The following is a 16,585-nucleotide window of genomic DNA, read 5'->3' as shown; positions in this document are numbered from 1 at the left end:
AGATTTAATTTAATTGTTTGTAAGTTTTAAAATCGTATTATTTCTAATTTCATTATATGTCAATATAATATAGTTTTGTTTACTAGGAACTTAATATTTTTTCAGAAAATATATTGACCTTGACTCTTGTTGTAAATACATAAAGCTGACCTAGTTCCCGATCTTGACTTCAGAAATCAATGAGGCAAGTAAACATTTTTTTAGAGTAAAATGATTGGCTTTTGTCAGGATCATACTGGGAATACGTACTATTTTATACGTACAGACCTCTCGAAGATTCTCGAAAGTTGACCCTCATCTGGGAATTTGTTTTTTTTATTTTGAAGTTACTGTATAATCATTGTTTATAAAGATTTTTCTGAGTCGGGGCTTCTACTTTACACTGGGAAGTGTCTGTTGTGTCAGTTGGAGTAAGAATTTAATTTTTATTCAAAATTATTTGGATTCTAAAGGATAATTATTTTTCCTGGAAATATATGAGTGCTCATACAGAATTCTTGGACAAAGACATTTCATTAATTCAAACACCGGATTATTGTTTGTAAATAACACAGAACCGTAGACCTTACAACACTACACAGGATACAGTATACGTCATCGCCTTCCATCTTCGAGTTTCGTCGGGACTCGAACTTAAATTCATTAGAACATTTCATTATTAAGACTTCTAAAATTTGATTCGTGGATTATTCTTGGATTTATTTTGGATTTGATTCTTCAAACCTTAAGTCCTTTTTTTCCTCATTTTTACAGAGTTTTTCCAGGGAAATAAATTATTTGTTAACTTTCTCAAAGCTTGTTGTTTTCACTCTTTCTTTTGTTACTGTTTATCCGAGCCTAAACAAGTAACATTATAATATATATATATATATATATATATATATATATATATATATATATATATATATATATATATATATATATATATATATATATAATTGAATTATTATATTCGACAAAATCCTATTCAGCATCAACTGCAAATGATAACGAAAAACATAAGAAGACTTATACAGAAGGGCATATAAATAGTTGCCCTCATTGGAATAAGCAACCAAATCCGAGTATGAATATAGAATGTTTAATTCAAGCAAGCAGGTTGATTTAGATGGCTTTGACAGTAGATATGTCATGTCATTTGATTTAAAAAAACATAGCACGTGACAGATGAACTTAAGGGATCATTCCATATTTGGACGATGATAATTATATTTCATCTGACAATTGCTAAGTAACGTTATTTTCTTTAACGATGTGTACTTCTCTGATATTCCTGGAAGTAGTGAAGAAATAGGAGGTAGCCATGCAGGAAGTAGGAAAAGACGTAGTCATAGAAGTCTTCCGAAAGAATGTTTGAATATTTTCAATTTGAAATTAAATAAATCTATAGCATAGAAATGGATGTCAGATCCAAACAGTTATCAGATATTTTCCTTTGTCCAGCAACACAATGTAATGCCTCTTTTAATCCTGATATTACGAAGGCACTCAAGTCTAGTAACACAATGTAATGCATCTTTTATTCCTGATATTACGAACGTACTCAGGTCTAGCTATTAGGAAATTATTCAAGTCCAGCAACACAATTTAATGTCTCTGATAACCCTCATATTAGAATAGTACTCAAGTCTAGCAACACAGTCTAATGCCTCTGTTAACCCTAATATTAGTCAAACTATCAGTCAAGGTCGACGGCTTGATGGGTACATCTTGCACACTTTTATAGTTGAACTGGGATAAAAGCATGGCATGAAAGTTAACATGTCTATTCGAAGCGAAGTGAATAACCTTTGTTTGGAAATTTTAATTTTCAGAAATTAACACCACTTTTCAGAAGTGCGACAACTCGAAAAAGCTTAAATGTTAAGAATAAATCTAGTTTTTTCACTGGCGTTTCCAAGACTTAAAAATCATGTTTATCTGGAGTATTTAAAATTAACCTTGTCTGTAGAAAATTCGATCTTTATTGAAATATTTAGAAAAATGCAATTTTCTCTTTCTGTACCCTTAATGAACAGTTTGCACATTTTTGTGTATGGAATATAAAATTCTAGGTTTCGTATTTAAGATAAGAGTGATTTTCTCTTTGGTATGTCAGAATGACTTTATAAATTCAATGTCGCCTCCGCACAATAAAGCCACCAACTTTTTTGCCTTTCCATAACATGCCAAATTAGTCTTTAGATATTTTAAAGACAAAGAGACATGCATTTAACGTCGCAGCATACCGTAATAACATTCAATGAGCAAATAAAATCCCCAAAATCACAACACACATTGTACTCGAATGGAGACTTTCAGACAAAAGGCACACAAAGCAAAACTTGTTTTTTTCAAATACCCTTGGTTTCACTCATTTAAAATTGCTACAATCATTTACAAATTAAAATCTAAACCTGCAAATGGCTTACACCAGGCATTTAAATCAATCTTTTATCAGCGATTGGAACAAATTTTACAAAACGAGGGAAAAAGACGCAGTTTAATGAGAGTGATGGATTTTTCTATCAGAATGTAGAGGAACTATCATACCAAGAGAGGTATGTAATATTATCTTCTCACTCGTGTTTAAAACAAAAGAAAGAAAAAAAAACATCCGTGGTGTAGAGATTCAACCGAAATCTCAAGATGAGAATACGGTAATATTTCGCTTAGAATTAAATTAGAAAATGGGTTGATATTTTGTCTACATTCATGGAAAACTACAGTAACTCCTATCATACTTCTGTCAACATAACTACCATAGAAACATCGAAAATGGGATAACTTCTGTCAACCTGACTACTATGGAAACATTAAAAACGGGAAAACATCTGTCAACATGACTACCATGGAAACACCGAAAATGGGAAAACGTTTGTCAATATGACTACCATGGAAACATCGAAAATGGGAAAACAAGTAAAGCTAGGATGAATCTATATGGACATCAAAACAAGTGACTATTTTGAGACCGCTAAATTTAAATTACGGACAAAATGAATTTCCAATTCTAAGTCTATATTTCCCAAAGGAATCTGCATAATCCCAAAGAAGAGATTTTTCCAAATGAGGTAAGCCAATTTAGGCGATGATATAGTGCACAAGGTAGGAACTTTAAGAGACGATGACATTCAGGGAATTCTCTACGAAAAAGAATTATTTTTATATGACAAACAAGATGACCTTTACAGGATCGAAAATATTTCTTTGAAAATAAACAAATGAACTTTACAAGATAGAACAGATTTCTTTAAAAACAAACGAGTGAATGCTGGGAAGTATGTGCTCGTAACATGTAATGGTTATGAAGTTCTTTCAACCGTTGGGGACCAGCTGAAAATGTGATGTCGCTGTATGGTTAGTCACCTATTTAAATACAGTTTGTAAAATAAACTGCAATCGTTGATTCACCAAAACTAAAGTGACGAAAAAGAAGGTGTCTGCAAAGAGAATATTTGAACTAAGTTATATCCCGTGGAATTCAAGATGTACTCGAATTGTAAATGAGTAAAGATTTCATGGCTGAAGTGTTCAGGACATATATGAATTCTTTGCTCAGTATGAACCCTAATCAGGAGATTTCATGAAAGGTGAGGGATTTTTTATCTGTGAAAGTCCAACTTCCCTTGACTATTATGACAGGTATAAGAGATCGAGTAGAACATTTTACATGATTATCATGGGATTAACGTTCAAGACATCATAAAGACGACTGTAGTGACCAAGGTTGTACAGAATGCTTGAAATGTTAAATATAAAATTTTCCCAGGAAGCAAGTGATGATACACGGTGGTGGTTCTAAAGTAGAGTTTTCTCACATGTTTACCTGATTTTATTACGGGTAGCTCTCTCTTCTCCTCGGATGCAATGGTGGAGGAAACGTCTGTCTTTGTTACGTAACATAATCTGGACTCATGATTTCGTCTGGGAACTAAATAACACTGGGGAATAGAAACAATAAAAGATCACAATTTTGAAGATCTCTTTGTTAAGCTTTGTCAAATTATGTTAAGCTGCTTTGAAACAAAGTTGTGCAAATGTTTTTTTCTACTTTTAGTGGTTGACAAGTATAATGTGTACAACTTCTGTTGATCGGCTTTTCATACGTCTTGTATTCTTATTTTTCTAGTCTTAGCAACATTGGCCATATGTGATGGCAGAATGACAACTTTGGAAAAAATCTAAATGATCTCATGACAGGATGCTTTCTGTCAAATCTGGTCAATTTCTGTTCAGTGGTTTTTATTTATAAAAAAGCAGTTTAAAGTTATTTGTTTATTAATTTTAGTCACGTCGGCCATATTTAATGGCGCATCAGCAACATTTGTATAATATTAATGGCCCTCTTTGACATGATGCTCTTTGTCCCATTTGGTCAAATTCTGTAAAACGGTTTTATAAGTCGTCGTTTAAATGTTTGTTATGTTGCTTCTAATTTTACAAAGTAGCCATGTTTAATGACGGATATTGAACGAATTTGAAAAGCCTTTATGCATCATGCTTGATCAAATTCTATTCAAACATTTAAATATTTGGTTGATGAAGTCATGTAAAGGCTTTTCTAGTTTTAGCAATGGCAGCAATATTGGATGGCATATCGGCATCATTTGTATCAGTTTGAAAAGTCTCCATGCCACGATCTTTTCTATCAAGTTTAGTCAAATTCTATTCAAAGATTCGGAGATAAATTTGTGGAATGTTTTTTTGTAATATTAATAATGAAAAAAGCAATATCTGGGGGCGACCTGCTTTTAATTCTATAAATTTAGCTTCCTCTATGCCAGGATGCGTTCTCCCAAATGTCATTAAATTCTTTTGAGCGTTCTTGAGAAGATGTCGTTGAAAGGTTTCCTTTTTTATTAATGGTGGCCATATTTGATGGCAGATTGACATTATTTGAAGAAAAAAATTCATTGTCTTCATGGCATGATCCTATCTGTGAAATACATCATAATGGGTTTTTATCTTTAGTAATGTTGGTTATGCTGGAATGCAGGTCGCCTTCATTCATTCAAAATTGAAATACCTACAAGCCAAGATGCCATTTGCTAAGTTTTGTTAAGAGTCTTTACTTAGAATAAGTCGCTGAAAGATTTCTTATTTTCAGTAATGACGCAAATATTTGACGGCGGTTTAGTATCATTTGTGGAAGCTTGAAACATCTTCAAGCCAGGATGATCTGTGTCATGTTTGTTCAGTTTCTGTTTAGCGGCTTTGGATAAGAGATCATTGAAGGGTTTTCCATTTTTATGTAGTCGTTTTTCTGTTTTTAGTAACAGGATCATGTTTAAAAAAAGCATTTTGCGCACAAGCTTTCAAAGTTTTCCGTCTAGGATGCTTTTTCAAATTCTTTCAGCACTTTTTTTCAAAGTCCTTTAAAAAGGTGAGCTGAAAATCCAACTGTTGGTAAAAAAGACACAGAGAAATAACTAGGGTAAGGGGGCTTCCACGCTCCAAAGTAGCTATTTAAATTATCAGCAAATACATGTTTTTAAAACGTGGAATATTTGTGGCATATATTTAAATACTACGAATATATTTCAAACAATTAAAATAAATCGCATCACAAATTTGCCCAAAAAGTAATAAATGTTACATACATATCTGTCTGCATTCTAAAATCTATTTTTAACCCCCACCCCCAGCATTACTGTGGTCTTTCAGCAGTCTATATGTTGCAACTAAATTTGTAAATAAAAATAAAACATTACAGGTCTTGCAATTAACAAGCCACTGTCCAAAAAATAAATGATTTCCATGGGAGAGATTTCTTATGTTGGTAGATACTTTTGTACATCAACCTATCACGAATATGGTGTAAAACAATCGAAGTATGTATCTCAGTTTGAGAAAGATATATTTTTTCGACTTTCTTATACAAAGAACTTTCAATTAAGTAAAATCACTACTTTACATTTTTTTTACCAAATGGCACAACTTATGGAGTTACATCTTATCAATTAAAACCAAGCCTTGAAAGCTGATTCATTTAATTCATGTTAAAGTTTTCATAAATATTCTACTGAGTGTCTCAAATGTCTTTTATGGCAATTCATCAACAGATGCGTCTCGTAAAACGTCGCTCGTCGCAGGAGTTTAACAGGCAAGAAGGAATGATCCGAGATTTTTCTTATTGATGACAGAAACATCTTTCCCGAATTTTTTTATTTTTAAAATATTACCAAAATATTAGTTGTAAAAGTGTTTGTAAGCGTAGCCAAATCATACACAATATCATCTTATTAATATGAATGAATATTCCTCACAATGTACTCATCTGATATCATGATTGTTTACGTTTATTAGTCAGGTTTAGTCAAAATTGGATCAAATGTACAGTCTCTAGAGTGGCAACAACTCCAGCTAGTCAGATGCAAGATTATTTTAGTCTCTCTCTCTCTCTCTCTCTCTCTCTCTCTCTCTCAGTACTGAGTACATGCGAGATCTTGTTCATATACACTTATATCCCAAGTTTGATCAAAATCGGATCGGAAATGTCGTTTTCAGAGCGGTAACAAACTCAAAGAACATATCATTAGCACGCTCGAATCTCCATTATTATTGAATTAGCCCGAGAGCTTGATTATATAAACCCATACTCCTAGTTGTGCAAAGAGCAGACAGTAGCTGTGTCTTCCAGACTGGTAACAAACCTAGGACAATAAATCAGCCCCTCACCGGCGATGATATTGATTTTTGCCTGCACACATCGGTGTACATTTTATATACTTACTGGTACTTCTCATGGCTGTTGAGCTACCGTCGGAAGAAGGGTTCTTTTGGTGACATGTACATTATATTTCCTGAGCAAATGCTTGTTTGGTGACTTGTAAATCCACGTGGAATAGCACAACCATCTGTCCTGTGGCCAATTTGAATTTCGCGCTAGATATGGCTTTTACCAATTGCCGGTATGTGTAAAAAGTGTACGCAGGTTTGTTCCGAAATGATTTGCATGCAGCAAAATTGCACATTTGAATGAACAGGTGATATCAGACCCATATATCGTCCATTAGTATCAACAAGTATCTGGGGACTGACTAGTATCGGACTATAACGAACCCAGCCAATCAGATGAAAGAAGGCGAATAAATCACCAAATAAAGAGCATGTGAATCAGTCATAGACATAAGATGAGCAACAGACAACATTTATTGCAAAGGCAAATTAATTTAATTCATCTTCTAAAGAAATGAAATCGAAGGTCATTCACAGTGAATCCCACGTAATCTCCCCCACCCCTTCCCATTCAAGCAAAGGTTATTTATTGTAGTAATCTCAAGGAACTACCAAATAAATCAACCGCATTTTAGCTCAACTGGTCCTTTGGTTCCTTCTTTTTGTGCATTATTTTGTTTATCAATACTGACTTTTTTGAGCTAGTGTTAAAAGCTGCTTCACCAAATTCCGTCAAATCTATCCGAGGGCATGTTATTTTTAGGGACTTGTACAAGGACAAGTCATTCAGCAACAATTATGGCCACCTGTATAACAAAATTGAAATAGAAAACAAACTTTCGACGCTTTCTCAAAACATGCTGATCTGAACTGAACTAAATTTGAAAAATACCTTCTGTATTCATTTTGTTTCGAGTTTTAACAACTGTTCTTGATCAAACATCAAATAATGAAACGGTTAAGAAAGTATGACACAGACATGTGCTATAGTAAAAGCCACATGGGTCATATAAACGCATTTACTTATATAAATTTAAAATTAATATTAGTTTTAAAATTTATTCGTAATAAAGTTCTAACAAAGTTTATTCAATCGTGATTTTTAGTGATCTGCACAATAATTGTCTTAACAAAATTTCCGGACGAAAAGTATCGATCGCTATGGACTTTTTACAATGGCAGTTCGGCATTATATTGGGTCAAAAAAAGTTGACATTGGATGGAACTATTATTAGGGCAGGGGGAATCAATTTACAGTTGCGTGAAGAAGCAGTCGCGCGCATTTTCATTTACCTCCCGTATGGATGTTCAGCTATGAATGGGATAGAATAGTAACACACATATTTTGTATGTACGTTTTATTTATAATTTGTACATATGAAATTTCTTCAAAATTATAATTTAGCAATATGTAAAACTGAACTAAAATAAATCTAAATAGACAGAAACGTTTCTGCTGTCTTTATCGTGTATTAAAGAAGGTATTTATATGGAAAAATATGTATTATTATGTACGAATTGAAATATAAGACACGTCATATCATACATGATATATGCTAAGTTACTTAATTACATCCAATTTATTGGACTTGCGTGCCATTTTTTCCTGTCGGTGTCTTCCCAGGCTTTATTTATAAATGACGACTTTGTTTATGTTTGTAGTACACTTTCTTCACAACAGCGAGTGCTTTCCCTGTAACATCACAGGGCGCGACAGAAAACAGTTCAAACGGGATCACCCCCGCTTGGATGACTGCTTCTAAAAATGTCGACGTACATTATCACTGAATTTGTCGTTAAGCATTTCTCGAGGAATTTATACAATAATCTTCAAGAAAATTTTGATGGACAATGAGCGAAATAAAGTGAATAAATGCTGTTAAAGGTAATGTGTAATCACATTTTCCAAAATGACACCTGTAGCTTCAAAACGTGACTCGGAGCGCATACATAACCTATGTGAGTTGTACTATAGTCTGATAATACAAACCCGTTTTTTTGTACCCCCCTACCGATTTAAATAATGGAAACCTTTAATGTGACAAAAAGTGCAAGGAACTTAATTCATTCATTGATTTTTAGTTTCTAACCTGACTGAGTAGAGTGGCCCTAACACCGTCACCGTTGTGCGCGTTTCATGCTTAACGGAAGTTTCCAGTGTAATAGACGGACATGCTCGGATCCATTTCCAGTTTCTGGACAAGTTCATTTGCAGCAAAGGATTGCATCGCGACAAATGTACATACATAAGTCGTCTGCTTCCGATATTTACAATGTCGAATCATGCAAAGGAAAATAATGACAACTATAAATTTGCTTTTCATGTGGATTTAACAAGCGGTTTAATTTCTATGTTCATATATGCAGAGGGATATAATTCCAAATTCTCAACGTTATATAATTTACGCAATCATTCAGCAGTTACCAAACAGGATGAACTACGTCATTATGTTGTCTGATGGAAATAAACTAGCCTATAGTGTACGCAATATGGCGCCGTGTTAGTATGGAAAGTCCGTTAAGCATGAAATGGTGCAGGGGATGCCATCATTAGTGCCATTCTGGTCACAGTTAGGTTAGAAATTGTAAATCAATGATTCAATTGACTTAGTTTTGTGCACTTTTTATCACACTAAACATTCTCGTTTTTGAAATCGGTAGGGGGTACAAACAAACGGGGATGTAGAGTCAGACTATAAAATGGAATACGAAAGCCCAACAACAGTTTTTAACAAACTGACCTCAACGCTAAGCTCCATCAAAGTAAGACGGAAGGATGTACATATACAATAGTAACATTAGGCACGTTACCAGTGTTGGACTTGGAGTGAGCCAAGGGGACATTCTCTCACTTGTAAACTGTCAATGTCCTCTCAATAAACAAATCCCCATATATTGATCATTATAATAGGACAAAATTACATACAATGTTCCCGTGACATTACTTAATGTACAAAACTTATTTCATTCACTGATTCATAATTTCTAACTCGATTGTCACCCTGCTGTCCCTATCAGTGTCATCTTCGCCTTTCAAACCAAACGGAAGTTTTCAGTGTTAACAAGCCAGCTCATTGCCTTTACCGAATGCTGGACTAGTCCATTTTCACTGAAGGGATGGACCACAGGCTTACACATAAATATGAGGTAAACACTTTGTCGTCTGCTTACCATGTATGCAATATCTAAGCAAAGAAAAAAAGCTTTCCGTTAAATATGAAACGCGAAAAAGGTGACAATGTTAGGGACCGCTTGGCGGAAACTGAGTTAGAAATTATGAATCATGTATGAAATGTTTAGGTTTTGTTCATTTTTTTTATCCTCGACACTTTTATTTGTTTTTAATCGGTAGGGTGTACAAGCTGCTGTGAACGTAGGATTAAACTTTAGCATCAAGGCTTTTCAAGCTTGCACAAGTGACATTCGTCTATATGACATGTGGTTTCAACACTAAAACCAGAAACATGTTGAGCAATGCTTTATTGCTTCTAATCCACGAGACCAATGCACAGTGGCGTCACTAGGGTTGGTGTCAACCAGTGCGGTAACTCATGGTGTCATCCCCACGGACCTCCTTCCTGCACAAAAATTCAAAGATTGTATAGACAGTCATGTGCGGTAATTCGTGGTGTCACCGCCATTGACCTCCTTCCTGCACAAAAATACAAAAATCTTATAGTCAGTCATTTTTTGTGTCACCCCCTCTAATTATGTCACCCGCAGCTGTCCGCACCCCCCACCACACCCCACCCCCAGTGACGCCATTGCCAATACGATAAAACTTGGCTGAAAGCATAGTATAGTATTCTCAAACCATCCCTTTTCTTTGTAAACCCTCCCCTCCCGCCAATTTTAAAAACAGAAGTCATCTAGGATATAAACAATGCATACAACTTAATCATTTCATTCACTGATTTATAAGTTCTAACCTGATTGTCGTCAGGGGGTCCCAAACACTGTCAGCTTATCGGCGTTTTGAATCAAACGCGAATTTCTTTAGCAACACGGTCGCCATATTTGCTTGGCCCAGTCTGTTTTCAAGCAACAGATGTGATGTAGTTCACCGTCTTTAAAAATCTTGAATATTCCGAAAATTTTGAATTTACATCTCTTTCAACAAATGCATACAAGAGTTCCTCTATTTACTTGCTCAATGTGTTTTAGAAATATTAAAACTAGAAATTGCAAGTATTGGACGCAGACGACACAGTTAATACTGAAAAAGACTATTCTGGACACCAGAGGGGCCCCGAATGGCCGAGTGGTCCAATGCGCTCTCCGTTACGGATCACTGCCATCTCACCTCTGTCTGCGTGGGTTCGAGTCTAGGATTCGGCCAATGTGGGTATGTGAGTAGCTTCTCGTAGGTCGGTGGTTCTTCCCGGGGTTTTCCCGGGTTTTTCCTCCACCATTAATACTGGCCGCCATGCATAGCCTATCGTGTGCTGAAAAATGGCGTTAAACCCCAAAACAACAACAACAACTAGACACCAGAAATGGACAGCGAGCGGTCTGTTTGCTTGTTCACATCGGAAGCTTCCGTTTGTGTTGAAACGCCAATAATTCGAAAGTGTTAGGGACCCCTTGGCGACAGGTTAGAAATTATAAATCAATGAATGAAATGACTATGTTTTGTCATTTTTTAATATCCGTTATGTTTACTTTTTAAAATCAGTAGAGGGTACAAACAAACTGGAGGGTGTACGAATAATAGAGCATCAAGAATTTTTCAATTTCGTGCTAATTTTAGTTTGCAACAAATACTGTATAGTGTAATTAAAATATGCATACTAGTTTTATGACTATGCAGGCAATACCGTCTGAAAACTAATCTATCAGGAAAAGTCAATTTGGTCACTGAAGCATAAAAAGGTAACAGTGACCTACATTTAGTGTGACCGCCATGTAAAGCCTAACTTGCGCTGAAAATGACGTTAAAACACAAAACATTTAAATTCGCATTGTACTTCTCCCAAAAATGTATGTAGTCTCTGAGAAACTAACGCAAACAAGCCAAGGTGACAACATACAACAATGGCCTACTTTTGGTATGTTGGTTAATACTCCTAAAGAGGTTCGCACACGTCGATTTTCATGACTGTAGTTCAATTTGTGAAGAGAAAGTCCTTATAAATTGCAAATTCAAGGTATAGAGGACAACAAGTAAGAATACGGTGAACGACACATTCAGCCCATGTCTTCAAGTACTCTGTAAAGAAAACTCAACTTTTTGCATATTTAAAAAAAGTCTAGTAACAATGACCATGACCTTTGATCCTTTAACCTCATCATATCACAGCACGCTCATCATTATGAAAGGCATATAAAAACAATAAAATTCACTGATTTGTTTGTTTCCTGACAAATGTTATGAGTTGTAGAGTTACTGAAAATACATTATTGACGTTGATCTACAAAATATACAAGTAGCTCTGAATGGTACACCACATAGTATTATCGTACTCGCAGGTGTGCGTACACTCATCATAAGAAATGATACATTACTGATTAAATAAAACGCACGCAAAATTGTTTTGTGTACATCTTACATATGTGGACCCCAGTTACTGAGTTATTATTAAACGCTTGACCGGTGTTTTGTCCCCTGCTCCCAAATAAAAAAAAACGACTCACAAGCAATCATGTATTTGATTTGCTATTCGGTACCTATAAACACTGTCGTCGATTATGTACCCCAACTACTTAGTTATAACGATCTATATCACCCTAAGTAATTCCCTCGAACCAGTGAGGAAAACTGTATATTTACATGTATCCTTAATCTTACATGAATGTACCAAAAAGAACGTTAATATACTGACATGTAACCTCGACCTTTAGGATGGGCTCCCAAAAGATGATAAATGACACACATTTTAAATATGACTTACAACTGTACAAAATTTCTTCCATTTATCTTAAATGCTATTCGTACAAACAAAATTTTGCTGTAAAGCCGAAAATACTGAACGCGATTTTTACCGTAAAGATAGGATACAAACATGACAAGTGACACACCTCTGACCTACGTTCAGAATGATGCAAGAAACACCCTAAATACGTTCCCAAAATATATACTGCCTAAAGCTGGAAGCATAGGCACTAGAAGAAAGAAAAACAACCTTCATATTATAATCAACCTGACTTCTGTGAAAAATTAAGAACAAAATGGAAACAGTTAAAGCAGTTAGGAGCAGAAAATAATGTTAAAATTCACATACCAAATACGTCTACATCATGATTCGAAACCAACATCAGATTCAAAACCTATTCTGGAAACACATCAACAGTTAGAATAAAAATATTCCCGGAGCATGGTTTAAACCCATCAAAAACGTGCAGTCCTGATGATATACATCACAAAATAATTAAACTATCTTAAGAGTTACAAACCTATTTCAACAAGCGTTTGCAATCTCCCAACCGTTCAGTCTAACTCACAAGTGCTCTTAGCAAAGAGTTTGAGCTTATTGTCTGCAGTGAAGCAATTAGATTTTTATCATATCTGATAAACAACATGTCTTCCGGAAATAACACAGTTGATGACTGAATTAAACATTTAGATAATGGTAACCAGGAAGATAATTTTGTACATGATTTTGAAAAACTCTTTTCACTGTCACCAACCCCCTCCCCGAACTGTTAAAGGAGAAATTATTTCATTATGGAATCGCAAGCAAAACTCTACGTTGGGCAGACTCCTTTTATGTTTTCGAGGACCGTGTGGTAGTGTAAATGATTTCAAATTCTGGTTGCTCCAGAGTAGTTAATGTAATACATCAGTGCATATTACTTTGACCAGTGGTTTTCTCCTTGCACACGAACTGCATCATGATTCAACTTGATTCAGAAATTCTCCTCTTTGCCGATGATTGTGAATGCTACAAATCAATCAATACCCAGCAGGACGAATGTGTATGCTACATATTAATCAATACCCAGCAGCACCACTGTGTAATCAACATATCAATCAATACCCAGCAGGACAACTGTGTATGCAACATATCAATCAATACCCAGGAGGACGAATGTGCATGCTACATATTAATCAATACCCAGCAGGACGACTGTGTATGCAACATATCAATCAATACCCAGCAGGACGAATGTGTATGCTACATATCAATCAATACCCAGCAGCACCACTGTGTAATCAACATATCAATCAATACCCAGCAGGACGAATGTGTATGCAACATATCAATCAATACCCAGCAGGACGAATGTGTATGCTACATATCAATCAATACCCAGCAGCACCACTGTGTAATCAACATATCAATCAATACCCAGCAGGACGAATGTGTATGCAACATATCAATCAATACCCAGCAGGACGAATGTGTATGCTACATATCAATCAATACCCAGCAGGACGAATGTGTATGCAACATATCAATCAATACCCAGCAGGATGACTGTGTATGCAACATATCAATCAATACCCAGCAGGATGACTGTGTATGCAACATATCAATCAATACCCAGCAGGATGAGTGTGTATGCTACATATTAATAAATGCCCAGCAGGATGACTGTGTATGCTACATATCAATCAATACTCAGCAGGATGACTGTGTATGCTACATATTAATCAATACCCAGCAGCACCACTGTGTAATCAACATATCAATCAATACCCAGCAGGACGACTGTGTATGCAACATATCAATCAATACCCAGCAGGACGAATGTGTATGCAACATATCAATCAATACCCAGCAGGACGAATGTGTATGCTACATATCAATCAATACCCAGCAGGACGAATGTGTATGCAACATATCAATCAATACCCAGCAGGATGAGTGTGTATGCTACATATTAATAAATGCCCAGCAGGATGACTGTGTATGCTACATATCAATCAATACTCAGCAGGATGACTGTGTATGCTACATATCAATCAATACTCAGCAGGATGACTGTGTATGCTACATATCAATCAATACCCAACAGGATGACTGTATGCTACATATAAATCAATACCCAGCAGGATGACTGTCTATGTTACATATCAACCAATACCCAGCAGAATGACTGTGTATGCAACATATCAATCAATACCCAGCAGGACGAATGTGTGTGCTACATATCAATAAATACCCAGCAGCACCACTGTGTAATTAAGATATCAATCAATACGCAGCAGTATGACTCTGTATGCTACATATAAATCAATACCCAGCAGGATGACTGTGTATGCAACATATCAATCAATACCCAGCAAGATAACTGTGTATGCAACATATCAATCAATGCCCAGCAGGATGACTGTCTATGCAACATATCAATCAATGCCCAGCAGGATGACTGTATGCTACATATCAATCAATATCCAGAAGGATGACTGTGTATGCTACATATCAATCAATACCCAGCAGGACGAATGTGCATGCTACATATCAATCAATACCCAGCAGGACGACTGTGTATGCAACATATCAATCAATACCCAGCAGGATGACTGTGTATGCAACATATCAATCAATACCCAGCAGGACGACTTTGTATGCTACATATCAATCAATGCCCGGCAGGATGACTGTGTATGCTACATATCAATTAATACCCAGCAGGATGACTGTGTATGCTACATATCAATCAAAAACCCACAGGACGACGTTGTACGCTACATATCAATCAATACCCGGCAGGATGACTGTGTATGCTACATATAAATCAATACCCAGCAGAATGAGTGTGTATGCAACATATCAATCAATACCCAGCAGGACGACTGTGTGTGCTACATATTAATAAATACCCAGCAGCATCACTGTGTAATCAACATATCCATCAATACGCAGTAGTATGACTGTGTATGCTAAATATAAATCAATATCCAGCAGTATGACTGTGTATACTACATATAAATCAATACCCAGCAGGATGAATGTGTATGCAACATATCAAATCAATACCCAGCAGGATGACTGTATATGCTACATATCAATCAATATTCAGCAGGATGACTGTGAATGCTGCATATCAATCAATATCCAGCAGGACGACTGTGTATGCTACATATCAATCAATATCCAGCAGGACGACTGTGTATGCAGCATATCAGTCAATACCCAGGAGGACGAATGTGCATGCTACATATTAATCAATACCCAGCAGGACGACTGTGTATGCAACGTATCAATCAATATCCAGCAAGACGAATGTGTATGCTACATATCAATCAATACCCAGCAGGACGAATGTGTATGCTACATATCAATCAATACCCAGCAGGACGACTGTGTATGCAACATATCAATCAATATCCAGCAGGACGACTGTGTATGCAGCATATCAGTCAATACCCAGCAAGACGAATGTGTATGCTACATATCAATCAATACCCAGCAGGACGAATGTGTATGCTACATATCAATCAATACCCAGCAGGACGAATGTGTATGCTACATATCAATCAATGCCCGGCAGGATGACTGTGTATGCTACATATCAATCAATACCCAGCAGGATGACTGTGTATGCAACATATCAATTAATACCCAGCAGGATGACTGTGTATGCTACATATCAATAAATGCCCAGCAGGATGAATGTGTATGCAACATATCAAATCAATACCCAGCAGGATGACTGTATATGCTACATATCAATCAATATTCAACAGGATGACTGTGTATGCTACATATCAATCAATACCCAGCAGGATGACTGTGTATGTTACATATAAATCAATACTCAGCAGGATGACTGTGTATGCTACATATCAATCAATACCCAGCAGGATGACTGTGTATGCTATATATCAATCAATACCTAGCAAGATAACTGTGTATGCTACATATCAATCAATGGTCAGCAGGATCACTGTGTATGCTATATATAAATCAATACTCAGCAGGATGACTGTGTATGCTACATATCAATCAATACCCAGCAGGATGACTGTGTATGCTAT

General features: G+C 35.9%; 1 protein-coding gene across 4 annotated transcripts in view; it reads right to left on the bottom strand.

Annotated features, from left to right (window-relative positions):
- Positions 1 to 13,138, bottom strand: part of LOC149803565 (uncharacterized) — a 109,229-nt gene extending 96,091 nt beyond the window's left edge. For 2 of the 4 annotated variants that reach the window (XM_089953299.1, XM_089953300.1), the window contains exons 1-2: positions 12,882 to 13,040; positions 3,809 to 3,923 (exon numbers count right to left, since the gene is read on the bottom strand). The gene's annotated coding sequence lies outside the window, so the exon portion shown is untranslated. The other 2 variants (XM_089953301.1, XM_089953302.1) reach the window with 2 other exon arrangements.
- Between the last annotated feature and the right edge of the window lie 3,447 nt (positions 13,139 to 16,585).

Source organism: Sinohyriopsis cumingii, chromosome 3 (assembly GCF_028554795.1).
Source record: "Sinohyriopsis cumingii isolate HCF-2022 chromosome 3, ASM2855479v2, whole genome shotgun sequence".
In the NCBI taxonomy this organism is placed as follows: Eukaryota; Metazoa; Mollusca; class Bivalvia; order Unionida; family Unionidae; genus Sinohyriopsis; species Sinohyriopsis cumingii.
The sequence above is the reverse complement of the archived record's forward strand: the minus strand, read 5'-3'. Positions and strand labels throughout refer to the sequence as shown.